This window comes from Vanacampus margaritifer, chromosome 5 (genome assembly GCF_051991255.1).
Source record: "Vanacampus margaritifer isolate UIUO_Vmar chromosome 5, RoL_Vmar_1.0, whole genome shotgun sequence".
NCBI lineage: Eukaryota > Metazoa > Chordata > Actinopteri > Syngnathiformes > Syngnathidae > Vanacampus > Vanacampus margaritifer.
This window is the reverse complement of record NC_135436.1, coordinates 24,711,500-24,731,713: the sequence shown is the minus strand read 5'-3', so window position 1 is coordinate 24,731,713 and position 20,214 is coordinate 24,711,500. Positions and strand designations below refer to the sequence as shown.

General features: G+C 40.8%; 2 protein-coding genes across 14 annotated transcripts in view; one reads left to right on the top strand and one right to left on the bottom strand.

The window, feature by feature from the left end:
• Nucleotides 1-20,214, top strand: part of LOC144051863 (cell adhesion molecule 1-like) — a 321,818-nt gene that overhangs the window by 90,980 nt on the left and 210,624 nt on the right. The gene's annotated exons all lie outside the window — the stretch shown is intronic.
• The window catches only part of ncam1b (neural cell adhesion molecule 1b), a 68,002-nt gene that overhangs the window by 42,433 nt on the left and 5,355 nt on the right, over nt 1-20,214 (bottom strand). The gene's annotated exons all lie outside the window — the stretch shown is intronic.

The following is a 20,214-nucleotide window of genomic DNA, read 5'->3' as shown; positions in this document are numbered from 1 at the left end:
TTTGTCGCAGGGTGAGGTCTGGATTGAAGCCTTTTGCTTCCTAATTAGAACAAAGCCTTACTTGTTTCCCAAAGGGGAGCAGTTAGGGTTTCCCGCGGTTGAGAAATGTAACTAAATGGGCCCAAAATCCGGCTCTATATCGCCAGGGTGTCAGGGCGAAAGCGAGGGGAGTTACAAAGGGCAGGAAGTTGTAGAGAAAAGGCAAACTGTCTCAGCCAGTAATGTGGATGGATGCTTAAAATTAAGTTCATTTTGTCCTCTCGTGTTTTGTAGCAAACCTATTAAAACACGCAATCCCCTCTCAACGAAAAATTTGCATGCAGACATCACTTAACTGTCCAAACTGGCAAATATAGATTAATTACACCACACTACTTTTGTTGATCAAAAACATGAGTGAGCGTCACACTGCATAATATCAAAGTGAAGTTGATTCAAGCCGGGCTCACTGTAGTATGCTTGTGAAGTGACAACAGCTTGCAAACATATTCAGTCACCTTTGATGTGCAAACTGACCGACAGGGTTTTACGTCTTTTCTTCAACCCTTCTGTTGTCTTTGGATCATTGATCGCACTCCTGACATGTAAATGTCAGCTCCTGTTCAGTACACACACGCTAATCCGTCCATCTCCGTTTATCTCATAATCAATATTATTCTCCTGTTTACGTAGGTGCTTTCCCAGTTTGGGCGCCTCTGAATTACATGAAAGCAAGGCCCTAACACCAAGTGTTTCTCTCAGATCCAAAGCAGATGCAGGGTTCCTTTTTGCTCTATAGTTATGAACCAGACAGTAATTGCTCTCTCGTCTCAAACGTTTAAGAGGCTAAAAAGCTGCGGGAGCGTCAGTCTTGTTAAAGGGCAGACTCGTTCAAAGTGGAGGGGGTGGGGTAGCAAGTGACATAAGCAACTGGAAATTTAATACGAATATTAACCCCCAACGGAGACCAATCAATTTGAAACCTGAGACGTCACACCAATGGTTAGTGAGCGTGCCCCGAGGATGAGACCAGCGTAAATTAAAATGTCAATGTACCATATTTTACTCTGACAGACATAACTCATTGATTCATCACCAGCGGAAGCAATATCCATATCCCATAAGCCATGTTGTGGTGGCCAGAACCAGCATTGGCACTGTATAGTTACAGTATGCAAGAAATATGTACTGGCCCAGTCGGGCCAGCGTCAGTGAACTTTGGGTGGCAAGGCACGGTCACGTAGTGGCCCTGGGCCAACGGGCCACTGCTAATCTAGAACCCTGTATTAACAAACATGTTCAGTAAGGACAACATACAGTTGGAGCATGAACAGTTCATGACTCATTCAGTAAGAGTCACCTTACTGAGCGAAATTGGAACACATGCCCCAAGAGCTTTAGAGGGTGCTGTTTCCCACTTAACTGGCAAACATAACCAGAGAATTTTAATTTATTACAAACAGGAATCATGTTCTGAATTTGTGTCAGGCTTTTTTCCCCCCATTTCTTATTTCTCTCTTCTTCCGGGGCTGTGGACACTCGTCACGCTCAGAGACCCAAAATGAACTCACGTAGATGGATGTGACCTAGTTCAGGCACAACATGCAATCTCCCTGTAGTGAAAGTTGTCTTTTCATTTCAAAAGGCCCCAGTCTGGCTGCTTTTAGTCCCAACGTTATTACCTATAAGGGAACATTACAAACTCCTAATTCTCTAAATCTTAACCTTATTTTTAGGTTCATGCATCAAAAGGTCCACAGTGGGTATAAAATATAAAATGGAGATTGTACCATAGGTGATATAACTTCTGGTTTCAATTTATAGCAACCCAGGTTATGCATAGTACCAAAGAAATTACATCATTGTTTACTGCATCTGAAACATTTTTAAGACCTTTGATTGAAGATGTAGGGATTAAGTGTCATTTGGAAAGCTAATCAAAGGCTTAATTTTGGAAAACCTGATTTAAGGTGGAAGATAATTCAAAAGTCTGTAGACACTCTCTTTCCCGCAAAGGCTAAACAAAGACATTACTGAGTAGAACCAACATTTATCTACTTCAAATTAGTTGGTGGGCTGTTAAACTCCATTTTGCCCTGATTTGGTGTCTTTTAGTGCAGAAAAAAATACAAAATGCATTTGGCCGATTGCTCTATATTCCCATTGTCATAGTGCAATTGACAACTTATTTATCAGGCCATACAGTAAAACGCTTGCAAATAGCCGAATATACTTTAGGGGAACATCTCACGATGTGCAAGCCAAACCGAAGACGTGTTCATATGCTAGCTGGAGTTACGTCAACATTATGCTATTTACTGTACATGTCAGGATGGAGAGCAAATCCCTTTGTTACCATAACAGAACAATGCCACCTTTTCTAAGTAGTCCTAACTGTCTGTATCAACAGAAGTCAGGTTCCCACCCAATTGTTTCGAATTTTTTTAAGCAAATTTACTGGAAATGCGCAAAACGGACATGCGACTTATGCCCGTTTCCATCTGTTCTTCTTTTGCAAATATTGAGAGAGGACTCCGCCGCTGTAGGTGGCGGTATACACCATTAAGAGATGTGATCCACCAGTAATTTAAAAGAAGAAGACGACCAAGAAGCGACTGCGCCGTGTGATGACGTCGTATGAGTTTTGCGTTTGTAATCTTTGCTGTTTTCCATCTAAAATTGCATTAATATTTGCTTCTTTAATTAATTCCAAAAATATTTCTGTTTCGTCATCCCCCCAAACATACCTTACTTTATCGTCCGCCATTGCTTTGTGACTACAAACGTACGTGTGATGTAATATCCGCTCAAAACGTGCGATATGTATCCGGTCTTGTCAGTGTTTAATCGCAAAACCTGTTTCCATAACCAAAATTCGCATTTTCCTTTTTTTGATACGCGTCAAAATCAACCCCCTCCAAGCGTAAAAACGTTTTTGGCGAATTGTGGGCCCTTTTTTTGAATTTCTAGTGTTTCCAATTAGTTTTATTTTCGCATTTCTTGAAAATTCGAATAAAAATGGGTGAATGGAAGGAAACCCCACTAGAGAAAACAAAAGTGCAAGTGTGAGAGCAGCATAAATTTGTGTATTCAGAACACTGTGGATTTTGTCTGCAGAATAGTCCCAATGTCCTAAATGACATCATAATTGGTTTCTGAATGAGTTTCTGAAAGAAACTAAATGGGCAGCGAGTCAGAGTTGGCTTCAGTTTGTAGTAGTTCCTCGAGATCCCTCACAACAGAAAAGGAGCATTTTAACTAACATTTGCAATTCATTTGCGGTTAAAATTTTTCTGTCGCTGTTGGCAATGTCATATTTGTATGCAGGACAATTGTGACGACAAAGAGACACAGCTTGCAGTGTCAATAATTCATGCCTCTGCGGGTAATCATCAACCACTTTTGCTTTCATTGTTAAATTTATGGCTCCACAAAGTAAATATATATTACTTGCGGGGTTCAGACTACTAGCTATTTTCTTTTAGTGAGACAAAGCTATGTCACAAAATGTTGTTAAATATATTCATTCGTATGCAAATCACATTGGTGATTCAATTTATGAGACTCGTCCATAATTTCTTCTGCCCAGCCGATGAGGCATTTGTACACGTATTATAATCATGCTCGCATATGACGGGTAGGAGGTTGTTTCCTGAATTAAAATGGTGTGAGTAGATGCCCTTGAGCAACAGTAATCGTTTTGGTTCTTAAACATAATGGAAAAATTGCCTCTATAGCTTGACTTGAAAACATTTGAATTCAGGTTCCGGGAGTGCACTGACTTTTCCACGGTTTCACTGAAAGTGACTGATAAGAGCAGGGACACAGATACAGTAGTATATAGAGATGGAAATATATGCAGCGCGTGGTGCCTTTCCCCCAACACAGTCTCTTGATACCTTAGAACAACACCTCAGGTGCTGCATCCTCTGCCGTAGTAAGACACCTCAACCAGAGCTGTGACTTATTAGCAATTCACCTGACGTTGAACACACATGAGCTTCGAAGCCCCCACAGACTTGACGCTCAGAGTTAAAACGTTTAACTACCACTGAGAAAGCAGTGTCAAGCGCACCTCCCTTAGGTGGGCATCACTAGTAGGGATGGGACGAAATGTAGTATGTACGTACTTTACGATTTAGTATTATCAACTAACTGTATGTACAGTGGGTTCTCAGTTCTGTTGCTATGGCAGAGATACCACCCAAATTTGTACGCAAGTTGTAATGCACCCCCTAACCTAGTATACCGCAATGGTTAAAGTCATCATTTCAGTAAATATTGGTAAGAAAAACATTTCCTAGCCATAAATATACAACAATTAAATCAAAAAACAGGTAGAAAGACGATAATTGTGAGTAGCTTTTGACCGCATGCGTGACAAAGTGCTTTTTTAGGCTGCTGGTCGGGACCATCGTAAACCGGATCTCATGCAATGCAAACACTTTATAATAATCATTTTATAATAATCACTGTATAATCACTATATTGTGATACTATCTTTGCAGCAATATTGTATCACAAGGATACTCTGACATTAATCCACTAGCGGGCAAAGCAAAAAGCAGCACAGTCATGAATTCTTTCGTTCGGTTCCACCATGATGTTCAAAAATTTCACCAACATCTCGCATCTACTTTTGAAATTAGTTATTGAAATTAGATAATTTTTCTTGTATGTTTTATGTTCTTTGAAGGGACGCTCGCACTTTGAAAAGCTACTGATCTAAAGTAAATGGAGATCAAACCTGTCCTTCAGATTATTGCTACACTAGCCACTGCAGCTAAGGATCCTGAGGGGCTTTTTGTTGAATAATTTAGTCCAATTTTTAAAGGGCATTAAGTAAATAAATAGGCACAAATTTCATGTTGTCAAAAATGATCTGACAATGCTCAATTTAGGACAAATTGTTGAATGTGGTCTTAAATTATTCATCTGTGCATGTGTGCTACACTGCGGCATTGCTCTGACAGATTAATAAATGATAATTTTGTCTAATCAAAAAGTACTTCAAAATATATTGATCTTTTCCTGCTTTCTTGTCATGTTAGAGCCTTATTATAATCACTCAGAATATTTTTATGATATTCCCTTAAAAGAAAATACAAATAATACCAAACAGATGGGAGTCCGTGGTGTCACATCTTAACATATTGACTGATTAAGGTTTTGGGATTTTATAGAAAAAATTGGGTTGTGTGGATGTATGCCTTGCGTCATTTTAGTTTTTCGTGTTCTTCGATTGTTCTTCGACAGTTGAGCAAAGACCGAATCAGCAGCGTGTTTGCTGTTTTTAGCCAAATGGTGCACTTTAATCTGATTTTGAAGTGTCACAACACGATTTAACAATCGGTTCTACATCATTAACTGGATTCTTAATCATCCTTGGACTGCCTTATCCCAAATATTTTGATTTGTTTTCACTTAGAAATGTCACCAGAATGCAAACATGTAAATGGCAACAAGCAAGTGGTTGTAATTTCATAATTTGCTCATTTCAAGGAGTTAAAACAGTATTTGCTTGCTACTCGAGCCTCTCAACCACAGTTAAACTCACTCACTACCAGTTGCTATGGAAACGTGTTTCTTTCTCTCCCCCCACTTTCCCTTGGTGGTCCGACGTGGTGGTGTGATGGTTCCACTTCCACGCAGGTTGCCCACAACATCATCCAAACAGGCTAAATTCCACCGTGAAACCTCATTACGTTTAAATAGCCCACATTTCAACGATTCATTTCAGCCGCAGCTTGTGGCTCCCTTATGATTATGGCAACAACCTGGCAGGCTTCATACGTGCATTATTTTGTAACTGCAAGAGAAATCCATTACATGAAGCTCACAGTAAAGCCCCCAAAGTGTGTTTTTAAAACCTTTCTCGCTGCAAAAGTGGAACCACTGGAGCGAAGCAAGTGACAAACTTCCATTAATTTCCAGCCACCTTGGTTGGGTAATCACCTCAATAGTATTAAGATGAGCAATCAAGCAAATATTGTTAAGTAACAAAGAAACTATTCACATTGAATCTGTGCCAATGTCAGTGGGGATAACATGGTCATTTCAAGTCTTACACAACAGGAAAGTGCTGGAGAGGCAGCAGCAGCAGAGGCTAAAATGCCACTGTTTAAATTATTCAAATTCCTATTGGCCCTTGGAAACGATTTGGCTGCCATAATCGTAACATAAAATGTATTGTATGCCCTGACAGCTTGCTACAACTGTACTACATGTGAATAATGTATCATCATGTGTGCACCACAAGGAAGGCTAACAGTAATAATAAAAGTAATATTGTTCTTCAGACTGAAAACTAGTTGACAATGAATTGATTAATCAACAATTAATTGCAAACCATCGGCGGCGTCCATAACAATCAATCAAGCAATTAATTAATTATTATTCCCATCCCTTGTACTCATTGTACTTCTATGAATAGCCACCACAGCTAGCTCTAGCCTCTTAAAAAAAACACTCCACCAATACTAAAGATGAAACATCATTAAAAGGAACTCTCACTAACAGGACTAAGCCTTCCCGAGCGGGCAAGCCTCTTTGTCTCTGGCAAAGATGCAACTCTGCGAGCAGCAGTGCACTCCACTTCAGTTGCAGAGCAGAATTCGCCCTTATTCAGGCAATTTAGTGTAAGTGCCCCTCAGCATCTGCCTCAGCTGTGCATCACACAACAAAAGCCCAGGGAGGTGGAAAGCAGAGCGTCTGTGGCCCGTCATCTTGTGCACTCGTGTAATGACTCAGTGGAAAGATGTTGGAAAAAAAGAGCAAGGTAGAATGGATGGACTGCAAAATCAGAAAGCACGATTAATTGTGAACTTTGTGAGCTCATTCCACAAATATCATACTGTAATCTAGGGTTAACATGATGACAACAAACCACGGAGAGAGATTTAACATTCATCCCAGAGCTGCCGATAAACAACGCAACCTGTGCTGATGTCTGTGCGAGCAGTCTGTCACAAAGACTAAAAGTGACATGCATAAGAAGTGAAATGGAAAGACTCTCTCTTGGAGACTGAATTCTGGGGTCAGCCTAATGTCTTTTTCCCCAAAGAATGGGGAGTCTGTGTGATCTGAACAATGACTGATATGTTAGCATCTCTGCAAACACAATGAAACACCACAGACAGTTGTTTAAAAAAACGCTAAATCTTCCAGGCTAATCATGACGACGGATCCCTCGTGGCTCCCCCCGTTACAGCTAGTCACGACACATTCCCATGAAAAGCAAAGCCCACGCCACCCTATTTGCAACAAGCGTAATGCCAGTTAAATGTTTGGTGGGACACAATACAACTTTGCCAAGTGAACAGGATTTCATGGATATGTAATAAGTCGTAACAGAGGTGAAAACAGGGGAGGACAGGGAGGCCAGGAAGGCAGGATGCAAAACAAAGACCACTCAGCCACAAGCTGCCCGAGACAACACAGCGTCCCCAAGCCTGGCACATGCACACAGCTCTCTCTGTGTGTCCATTTCCCAGGCAGACAAGCTAGGACGAGCCGACTGAGCCTGCCTGCGACTCCACCAGGAAGAGGAGGATCAATAGGAGGGGAATGCACCATTTCAGATAGAGCCAGACAAGAGCTGGGGAAGCAGGGCGGAGAGACAGAGCATCACTGGAGGACTCATTATGTAGTGTGTGTGGGATGGGCGGCAACTGGTGGAGAGGCAATGCATCAATGTGGTACGAGTGGAGATTTGGGTAGATGGCGCAGTAATTGGATTGAAGTGCTAATGAAAATATAATCTGTCTTGAGCGTGTCTCCATCAAGGTTAGAGCCGGGAACAAGAGTACTCAGAGGATCAGTTCTCCAACTAGGACAATGCTCACTGCAAGCATCTCTTTCCCCTGACGACCAGCCCTATTGCAGCACAGAACTTCAAGTCCTCCATCAGTCAATCACATACTGATGACCCCCCCCTACAATGCAAACAGGGTCTGGAATTAACACCTGCCAAGAATCAAATGCCAGTGTAATTAGGCTTTTCCTGGAAAATAAACCATGGTCATTGACCTCGACAGTCAAGAGGATAATTATTTACTTCGACAATCAAAATATAATTATTCACCTCGACAACCAAAAGCCTGCTACCGCTTCTTCAGCGGATGAGTCTGACCTCTAGATTGCAACACACACGTCTTTGAGTGGATCAAAACAGATAGAGAAAATGACAAGCAATCAATAAAATCCCTTTCAAAACCTCAATTGCTCTTATTCGTATTTTTAAAAAGCCAAATGAGACCTCTGGGTTAACCCTTTTCTAACCCAAATAGTTGGTCATATAAATGCGTTCGGAATACCTCGTTTGAACGAGGCTTGTGTTTGTGGCGTGCTCTCTCCGCAAGGAATCTTGGTCTTTTGAGTACAGGAAGTACTTGTACGTGCGGTTTCTTACGCGCTACCCACCGGAAATATACAAGCGAAGATAAACAACCCTGGCGAATTTTGGTTGTAGTGCAGCAACACACATTTGAAGCCAGGAGGAAACCTACTATTTGATTAGTGTGGTGAGTGACATGAAAACGTCTTATCGATAGTTGAAAATAGAAAAATATGACATCGATTTGCGTCAGATGGGGATCAATCACATTACCCTGTATGGGAGTACATCTGTCTACTCACGCATGTAAGCGGGTTATTCTGAATCTTTCAGAAACCGGAATTCTGACCTTAACCTGAATATTGACGGCATGAAAACGTATTCAGTGAAAAACGCTAACAGATTAATTCCAGCTGGATCTTTAAAGTATCAGAAAATCTTGTCTGAACTCTGCTTCAACTTTGCAAGACCATTGTTGCAGCTAACTGAAATTTTGACACGACACACAGTATAGTATATTCATATGATTGTCTCACAACCTCTGTACACTGCACGACACGTCAAGTCAACTAAACCCTGAATTGAAACTTTGCAATTACCTTGAGAGGATCTACTGGTAGAAACCACTAGACCACATAGAGGTCCTTAAGGGCTTTATGTGTTGTACATATCATAGTGACAATTCTAACATGCTGATGTCGAAAAGATAAAACAATGCAAACTAACAAACCTCGCTTTATGTTCTTGGATAATGTGAATTCACGGATGGATCGATTGACACACCCACGGCGCAGGAATCGATAATCAAGTCTTAAATCATAGCCTTTATCTCCCCATCTCTGAAGTGAATGTTTTACAACATAATAGCGCTGAAAATGAGTAGGGTGTTTTTATGGCGCAGTCTCCCTGCAGCCCTGCAGTAATACACAAAGACGCAAATAATAGCAGCAGTAAGGGAGGCAGGAAGCCGATACAAATTCTTACATTAACAGTCTGTCTGCATCGTCAAAACGCTAATTAGAATGCGTATACATTTTTAAAGGGTACAAAATGTGAATGATAGCCAGATGCAACTTTAGATTCTATCCTCTGGTTCACTGAGGCGTAAACAGTACACGCATACCGATACTGAATTCCTCCTCTTTAAATAATCTCTGAGCCAAGGATCTTTAGCTAGCAGACCATGCAATTGCTTCAGTGTTGCTGTCACCTGGATTTACTGTATCCTTTTGATATGGATGTGCAATAAATCTCCCGGCCTCTTGCAGTCCATTTCAAAATAAATCCCTTTGACCATAGCACAAGAGTAATCTGCTCTGCTAAAATGCTAATTTGTTATATCCTCTTGCAAAATTATACGGTATAAATCCTTGCCCAAGGAGTATAACCTGTCTGTGTGGGACAAACAATCAATGTTAATGTTCTTGTGAAAGGGCAAACAAATACCCCAAAAGAGAAGAGTCTTTGCACCCTTCGGGTTTGAATTTTTTTGGGTTCAAAATAGAATTCTTGAGTTTGGTATTGGGATCTTTTTCTGATAATCAAAATCCTTTAGATTAGATTAATATCGGTTAAAATTCGTAATCGTCCTGAATGATTGCAAAAATCGAGATTTAATTTTTTGGCCATATCGCTCAGCCATATTTTGAACCATAATAGAATCCCACAAATTAATGATGCCATGGTGGCAACAGGCAAGGTCAGGTTTTATTTCCGCTAATAGATTTAAACTCTGCAAGCATTGCCCAAGTGCACGTCTCAAGATGATTTTGCAGGCAAACACAATTTAAGTGGTAATGCACGTAATCATAAATACAGATTACAGAATCATAAGACACATTCTGGTTATTCTTAGCTTGAATGAAGTTCAGTGTGAAGCTGTCATCAGATAACATCTGAACTACCCGGGTGAGGGCAACTTAAAACTTTGTGGTTTTACTGAGGCAATTCATTCGTTGTTGTTTTTATCCCAGCATCACATTGCTGCATTTACTGTATGCACAGAGACCTTACTTGTCTAATAGCACATCCCCTTCAACCATGTGACCTTTAGTCTCCTGTCCCTCAGTCTAAAGCTGTCTTGACTAACATCTCTCCATTCATCCATCCATCACTTAGACACCAACAGGAGCTCACCGAGACAGAATAAATCCCAAGAGACATTAAGTAAAAAAAAAAGAAAAAAAGAATGTGGTAAACCCTGCCTGTGAAATCTCGGGGTTGATGCTTAGCAAGAATGCTTCAGTTAAGTGTTGGAAAATAGCACATAACAGCTTCAATAAGATCATGATTTTTGTTTTGCTTCACTGTTGTCCTTGAATCAATACAGTTACTTGAAGTCCGTCACTAATGTCCCCGTTTAATCCACCAATTTTTCATAACTTGATTTGCATTGTTAAGCAACAAAGGTATGCTCTCTAGCAACATGTAGACAGGCAAAACAAGTCTATTAGAAGAACAAAATTGTTGCACCTGTATGCTTTATGGATATCAATAGAGCACATATTCAACATTTTAATTATACAGTTCACGTTTATTTATACAGGTAAAGCAAACCTGTCTGAGTGAAATAAAAGCAAATACAACAAACTCTATAGTGCAATATGACATAGTAGCATATTTACATGATACATTCCATCGTAGCTTATGGTGAATAAGAGGTTCACAACAGGCTAAAAACAGATGCAGAGACCATGGACAGCATCGCACACTAACTTTTTAAACAACGATATTGTGATGAATGAGGTGAGTGTTATTACTAGTTGTAGAGTGTTCCAGAATACATTTAGAAGGTATGAAATAATTCAGATCTATCCATCCTTTTTTATGGGGTGCTTGTCCTCATGAGTCACAGGTGAGTTGGAGCCTATCCAAGCTGCCTTTTTTTTAGGCAAGGTGCACCCTAGACTGGTTTCTATTTCTTAAAAAGGTTTATACTTAGCTGTACATGATACAAATGGCGGCAAAGCACCACTTTCCTATTTGACCGGGCTGTGGCCTGTACTGTATAATAGAAGCAAACATAGACTATCCACACCAAGATGAGTTTTATATTTAGGCTTTGGCCTGAGACCAAAAACAGTAAATACGATTTTTTTCAGCAAAAATTGGAGCATAGCCACCCCCTACACCCCCCGCCCCCCCAGCAATAATCTTCGAATAGGTGAATTTGTAAGTCGTTAATCACGACTACACAGGGGGGACGCTATAATTTACAGATTGACTTGTGCGTCACTGGTTTAACGTGCCACATTACTGCATACTTTTTAATCACGGGACATACTTATCATCTTAGATTAACACTTGCAGCTATATGACTACACATCAGAAGACTTCAGAAGAATCTTGTGCTACTTCTTCCTCACGTTTGTCCCAAGTTTGGTGCTTTGCATTCGGTGAGACGGACATACTTGGCTTGGACCGTCTTTGCAACTGCTCCTGTGAGAACAACAGATGGCACAGAGGCACCTTACGACACGTGAGCTTCCACGCACACATAAACACACGCGTTGTTGGCCAATCAGAGGCGGGACAGTAAAAATAGACACTGGGATTGGGCTAACCACATGAGATTTGAATTCTCTTCTTGGGACTTGAGTCTCTCGAGGCATCTGCAACAAAGGAAGGCCATCACCAATAACCTTCAAGAAAAGAGCTTTTGATGCAAATGAAAGATGGATATTATTGACATTATTATATAAAAGGGCAGAACGATTTATCTTTTTTTTTTTGGATCAATAGCAATTCTAGACGATGCAATCAAGTTTAAAAACTTGAATGAGGACTTCCTCCCTGACTCAGCATCTTTTAGTGTCTGAGTATCATAACAGTGACTGTTTAAATGCAGTCAATATTCAGGTTAAGGTCAGAATTCTTGTTTCTGAAACAATTGAGGTAACACGATTACATGCATTGCGGACAGAGTTACTCTCGTTTACATGCTCATTTGTGCACGATTAGAATAGAACAACATAATTACGTAAAAAACGTAATTTCTGCTTTGAACTTACTATACGTTCAATAAAAGACATTGTAGTTATGTCACTCACCACGTTAAATAAAGTAGTCAGTTTCCTCCTCGCTTCAGAAGTGTGGTTCTTTGCTGCCGGCGTCATGTTTGTTGACATCGGCTTGAGTATTTCCGGTGGGTTACACGCCAGAAGCACGGACTTATATACTTGTATTTACTGTATGTGTATATAGGCACAAACTGTGGCGTTTACGCCATAGAGACAGAAAATGTTGTGAAAACAGAGCGGAGAAATCAATGTATTCAAGGGAGGCCCCTTTAGCAAGTAGGACGGAGCCGCCATACAAGTCGTGACTACATAGACCAAGATTCCATGCGAATCAAATAAGCGAAGAAGAAAAGAAGACGAAGAAGAAAATAGCGAGCATGCGCACAGCGGAAAAGAATACCCCAATCGATCGAGGTATTCTGAATGTGTTCATATGAGCAAGAATCCCGGTTATGAAGGGAGTAACCCAGGGGTCTTTCGGGTTTTTAAAAACTTAAATAACAGCATGTTCCACATGTTTACATGACCTTTCAAAATTAGAATATTGGCAATATTCTGGTTTTAAAAGGGTTATTGTCTGCATGTAAACGTAGCCAGTAATAGCTTTTAAGGTTTTGACGGTATGCTATAATCTGTCAGAAAAATCACAATTCAATCATTTCCTAAAATCATTCAGCCCTGAATTGCAATATTATCAATCAATCAATCATCCAACAAAAACAGACGTGTTGTTCCCTAGTTGTCCAACTCGGCTCGATTCAATCAATATTCCAGGATCATATATTTATCATTGTTCAGGTCTGCAAGAGGACAAATAAACACAATGTCACAACTAGCAGATGTCAAACATCCGATTGCTCGAGCAGGTTGACTTTGGTCCTCTTGTCAAAAAAGGCAACCTGGCCTTGTTACGTCCAAATGTGCTTCACCAGAGTTCTGAGGCAGATTAAGCAGCAATGTGCTGTCACAACATAGCCAAAAGCCCTTCACAGTCATACTCCCTCTCGCCTCCCCTAACGGTGGGTCTTTTGAAGGAAATCTCCAGTGGGAGCAGTTACACAAGTCTCCGTAAATGACTGCGGCTAAGAGCGGACAACGGTTCGCATCCCTTGATCACACTGACACGCCTTTTGTTCATTTAATGAAGGATAGTGATGTGTATGTTACTGCAAGGTCAATGAAAGGTGAGACGCCTCGATTAACCAAAGACTAAACTGAAAGTGACAGCATGTTCACACAGTTTGGCACAGGTAAATAATTGCAATTGCTCTACTTACAGTTAGTTTGATCAAGTGAACACTACAATCTGAACACTTGTTAGTCTAAACACTTTTCAGTCCAAACACACTGACCAAGACCACTTGAGATGAGGTATGGTATACCTGGGCCAATGTTACAATGACAGGGAAGGACAAGGACAAGGAAATCAAGGCTATATAATAGGAAAGATCAGCAAAGGCGTCACAAACACATATTGAAGGAACTCCAGATGCTTATTCTTAAATACTTTATGACACCTCAGCTCGAAAAAAGTAGCAACAAATAAAACCCTGAGTGCATAGCTCTTTTAGAAGTTGCCAGTTTGTCACACAAGGTTACAAACAAACTGGTTGTAACCATATCCATATGCTATTCAGTGGAAACCTTCAAAAAGGTTAAAGATACCAGTGTGAACGCTGAGTAAACCAGGAGCAGGTGAGGGATTCTTTTGGTTACTTTGGCCCAGACAGGAGTAGCATGTTACAAATGTGAACAATATTGTCCAAACCCACACAAACAGACCAAGTTGCTAAAACAGGTTAGGTAAGTGGGAAAGCAGTATAAACATGGACCAGTGCCAAAATGAATGCAGAAAACCGAGACATTTCAGTTCAACATTTAAGATTGGCACAAGTGTCAACATTTTCATATCACAGCAACGTACTAGATGTGTCCAAAACCTTACAGGACTGGTTTCACAAAAGATATGTTTTAAATACAAACTAAAAATGTAAAATGTTCCCCCTTTGAGCAGATCCCTCTGAAGTCAAACACACTTTGCCAGCCTTCACTGACACACACATTCATGCATTATTGGAAGGACTGTTTCAGGACCGTGTGCAGCTCTTTCATCACAATGTCCGCGGCTGCGAAAAGTGTCGTCTTGATGACCTCCTTGAGCTTGGGGAAAGATCACATGGGGCCAGGTCAGGGGAGTAGATAGTTTGCTCCAGCATGGCAATGTTCTTCTCAGCCAGGAAGTCTCGGACGTGGAGGGCATAATGAGCCGACATTTTGCCATGCTGACGAGTTGTCCTGCCACAATTCTCGGCTCACCTTGCGCACTGAACGAAAAAAATAACAACAAGAAAAACGCCGCAGTATCTCTTTGAAGCTGTGCTAGTTGATTATCTGACCCGCACAGAAGCGGAAAACCCATATTTTGTGGCATTTGTGAACCTTGTCCTGTAAGTCTTCTGACACACCTTGCATCTCCGTCTGTAGCGTTGGCGCTCATGACAGAGGAACTTCCGACGCTTATTTTAGCAGCTTTGTGATACTTCGGTGGGTAAAAATAGCACCATATAAAACCCAGAGTGTATGCAACTTGGCAGAAAGCATTATTGTTTTGGAAGTTTGAATTGTGCCACACTGTATTTGTATGTCACAAACCGTGTCTTTATTCAGATAGGCAGGTTCTGGTTTGATGAAAAAAGATGCAGGTGTGAGCACTAAGTGAATGAAGAGTGTAGGCCTACTATGTTTGTTTTTTTTTTTGTCTGAACCAGAATACCAAATTACAAATCAAATCATCACAAACCTCTGTTCATACAAAGTATGAAGTTTAAACAGACCCTAAAATCTACCCTAGCAACTTGAATTTCCGCAAAGATTGTCATCATTTCAGGGCTAAATTTATTGTACCCCGGGTGCAGTCCCCCCACATTGACTGGGTGACAGCGGCTCGTGATGAGCGCGCCAGTCTCTTCTACTTCTCCGGGCCTGTCATCTCCTTTTATAGTTTATGGCATTCATGGAAAAGATGCGCAGTGGGGTTCGCGGCATATCCGGCGTCTACTGGCAACAACAGTAAGACAGCTCCCAAGCAGTGGAAGCCAATGACTCATACTGTGTGGAGATTGCTAAGGGGGGGGGGAGTGAAAGACCAAAGAGAGGTGGCTAACACACAATCGACATGCATCATGTGGAGTTTAACCTGAGCCAACCAATGTCTTATGAAAGCTATTTTGTTCGGCGACTGAATGACATTTGAAACCTGTTTTATTTAAGGGCTCACCGGGAATATTTGCGCTTCAAATCCTGCATGTTGTCTTTATTTCATAGGTTATCACTGTAACCGCCCACATCTTCCCTCATGCTTATGCACAGCTTTTCTTCTTCCTGCCAGCCCCCATCTTGACAAGGAATACTGTAATGTTGTAGTCAACACCAATACAGCCCAGAAATAACAGAGACCTCTTATCCACCAGATTAGCGCCGTGTTCAATGTGTGCAGGTTTAATCCATGCAATCTACAATTTAAGTCCTGCATAATCAATTAAGGCAGCGTATTGCATATGAAGTGTCAAAGGGCTAAAAAATAATAATATAAGTCATCCACTTTTCTGCAGCTGGTCTTTTGTGATTAATTTGGACAGCGTGTAGGGAAATTTTAAAAGGGAATTGCTTTTAGTCGTATTAGGAATGCTCTGGACATGGAATATTTGGTAATTAATTGACACATTTGTTACTAATGAGAACACCCTTTTCTGCGGAAACTCTGTGTAGCTAGCTTTAAAATAATAGATAAGAAGGCTTGTTTCAAAAGCTATCTAGATAAACAGATGTCATTGCAAGGTGTAATACATGGTCTTGTTTTCCCATATTACCCACTTAGCTTGCATGAAATAAAATATAATTCTTCTTAATGAATCATTTTTGGGAGTTTTGGGCAATGATTGTATTTGTTCAATTGTACGGTGCCAAAATTTTGATAAAATACCAGCTCACCAGCTCTTGTGTCAGTATTTTATAGAAAAACTGTACAAAGTGTGAGAGAAGCAGTCATGCTCAGTGAGCATGTCTGTCAAAGATGAGACAAAATATTACGTCATTAAAGTCTAGTTCTGCAGTTACCCTGCATCGCGCAGTGGTTAACATCTGGCTCGTAGCCAAAAGTCAAACATTTGACAGCTTTTGCATATAGTTGCAATGCAGTGAACCACGAATCGAATAGCACATAAGACAAACATGCTAAATAGACAAATCAGTTCTAAAATGTATTGACGTTGAATGATGTCAAGGCATAAGACCTTCAATCGTAATTTGTATAATATTAAGCATAATCCCTACAGGAAATCTTCCCAAAATGTAATTAGATTCCACATCAGTTTTAGGGATTGATGTACACTTTACTGGAGAAGTGTTCTGAGCATAAACACTCTTACAGCATTATGTTCCGCCATAACTTAACTGTGACGTACTGGCACGTTCCCAGACTGATCATCTAAAGGGGGGGAGTTTGCCTTTTTGAAATTACTAGGAAGATTTGAATGTAGCCTCACTTGAACGTTCACTCTCCCCACCCCACCCTCCCTGTCTGTGACCAAAGCCACACCCCTCACGTGTGTAAACAAGCCAATCTTAGCCACGGTTGCTACATTTCTAACAGGACTTGCGCATGTTGGAGTGTTGCAAAACACTAAATGCTACCCGTTTGATGTTGGGTTTATTTGGAATGTTAAGTGGAAACAGAGGCTGCTGGGTGTCCCCACGCGTATGCGGCGTGCGCCCCCCCAAATGATTGACAATGACAACATCCTTCGGTCACGCTTTCTACCTCTACAGTCCCCAATGGGCTATTCTTGTCGAGGCTCAGTGTGTTTTAAAATATTCATTAAAATCAAATTCGAAGCATAAGATGGTGCCAGAAATTGATTTTTTTTTTTAATCATTTTAATAATATTGTCAGTCCTATGAATAGAAGCCATCAAGCTATTCCATGCAAATTGGAGGTTTAAAAGAATATATAACTTAGGATACGTAAACAGAGGGCATAGAGTATATCTACTGTGTAGCTTACGCTTTTACTATTGCAAGCGACATATAGTCCACACACAATTAGTCAGCCTGCCACACACAAGCTTACTGTAGCGGTCCAGTGACCTCTAAACTCAAAGGAGGACTCTAATCTTTGCAAATCTTCTAGCTGCACCGCCTGTTCACTGGGTTTGTGAGCGCTGTTGTCAATGATCTTACCGCTGATTTCCATGAAGCACTCTCCATGGGGAATGTAATGTACATTTTTCTCAACAGCCACTCATGAGAGCCTGGCGTGTATATGAAAGGGCACACTAGAACAGTGAATGTGTCAGAGAGCTAACAGCTCCTGGTTAGCATTTAAACACAGACTAATTGTGAACTAAATACAGGGAGGCGTGCATTTGGAGGGCATTGGGCAAGAGTTTCATTTATCCACAAAGAGTTCAGGCAGCACTGATGCCGTAATGGCCATTCAAGCGTCATTCATTATTCATTGGGATCAATCAGCAACAAACTTGAAAAGGTCGAGGTGAATGTGGAAAGCTCCGATTGCACGGAGTCAAAAATATATCCTTTCAGAAACGTGTCTATTTAATTGTGATTCATGACGCAGCACATAAGTCATGTTTTAGGTTGCTATTCTATTCCATGGTTTTGAATGACTGCAAAAATAAGTGTCATTCCTCTTCCTTACAGATAGCAGTTGCTTTGTTCATATTCATTTATACTAAAATATTAACGCCAAGTTATTAAAGTCATAACATGCCTAATCCCTGAAGATGTGGGCCAGTAAATTAATTAAAAAAAAAAAAGCTTCTTCATAAATGCCCTTGGATGGCTGTGAAGGAATACATATGAGATATAATGCAACTGGGGGGAAATGCACTGAACTCAACGACACACACTGGAGCAGACAAAAGTTCCAAGTGTAAAATGTCAAACGGGTCAGGTTTTTAGCGGAGCGATTTATCCGCAAGAATAAGTGACACCATTTTGAAGTGGATCAGAAACGGCTTTGGCTTCTACTGCTTCCCTTGTGATAGTGTCTTCTTACTGTGATCTAATTAGAGATTAAAAGGAGCAGCTTCCTACTACGACTGGGTGTCACGTCACCACTTTAAATGGCAGTTGTTGTGCTTTTACCGCCCACCAATAATAATAATAAAAACGATATTAGTTTACTAGTGGCATATCCAAGTTGCCAGGCAATGATGAGTTTGTTCATAAAGGAGCAAGATAGCGAGGGGACACGCTGTGGTAACTACATCAGAAAGGACCCTGGGGCGCCGCAGCCAAGAATTCAACCTGCTCGGAGTCTAGTGATGCATCCTATAGTTGTTCAATAAGGAACGTAGCGTGATACGCATGGATGCATTAGAAGACGTGCACTGCCAAACAAAAGAAGTGGAAAGATAAATCCTAGCCACCAGCATTACCCCCACCCCCCCCGGCCCCTTCAATCAGACACTCTGTGTGCTTGCTTTCAGGTTAGACTTGCAAGGACTCATCAGCATCTCTTTTAAATTGGGACACAGTACCCTCCAGCATGGACACTGTGTGACATGACGCGTGAGCCTCGGTGTCTCATTCAAGGCTGTGATGACTTGGGTTTGAAGTTAACCAAAGTCTCACAGTTCCCGACGTTTTTTTTTTTTATCATTGCCAACGACGACATAGGAGTGAAAAAAAAAAAAAAGGAGCCTAAAGAAACAGTCCTTATTTGAAAGGGAGTCATATAAAACTTTATATCTATGCTTCATGACAATTACTTTTTTAACATTCCTGCATGAGGCTAAAAACAGTAAAGGTGATTTGAAACGGCATGTATCACCTACCAACATAACAGGTAGCTAATTACTTATTCACTTAATTCACTTTTTGTATGAAGACGAGCTTGGTCTTAAAAGACTGATTAACTGTTCCTCCTTAACAACTAAGTGCCAACAATCCCAGGTAATGAACATAATGTTTTGAGTAGATGACAATTAAGGCATACCGTATGTGAGGTGAACGATGTCTGACTAATGCCCTTGTGCCAAAATTAGGTGGCTAAATTAGCCACTAAATGATGAATTGCGCTTACGACAACGTAATGCTTTTGAGTGGCAACGTGACAAGATTTCACAAAAATTACAATCTGACAAGCTGAATCAAGTTGCAACGGTCACATCAACCTGAACGCAACACACCAAGAGTTTTCAAAATTTGATGATGGGTCCTGGAGAAAATTTGCTTCTTTTTTTTTGGTCTGGCTAATAAAATGTAACCTTGCTCTGCAAGCTGAATTCTCGCATTATTTGTGAGTTCACAAACTCCCGAGAATACATTATGTACCGAGCCCATTGATTTTCACCGATTCGAACCACTGGCGGTTTTGACCAATCCCAGAGCGGCATTGTGTTTGGGGGCAGGATATGCAGCTATGACGAAGCCAGGAAGTGCCCACACCGTAGGAAGCAACCTAACATGGACGAATGGACGCCGCAATTAATTTTATTCTCGCAGAATTACTCACAATTTCTTTGTTGGGTGTTAAAAAGCGAGACACACTTCGTTCTTTTTAGCTTGTAAAGATGTTTGTGCTTTTTTTCCCCCCTACGACGAGAACAAATACAATATTTTCCGCCGTGATTGGTCAAAACAAGTTAGGTAGACGTGCAAAAGACCACATCGTTTAATCCGCTCTAAGTATTGTTCAGAATGTCCCGCCTTTCCTGAGCAAATCCCATATTGATATTGTAGGAAACTTCCTTGAGTGAATCACAATTATCAATCTGGCTATTGCCAGGTTAAAAAAAAAGTACCTTTTAAAGAAATGCTTTTGTGTGATAACGCCTATATAAAATCTGATCAAAAACA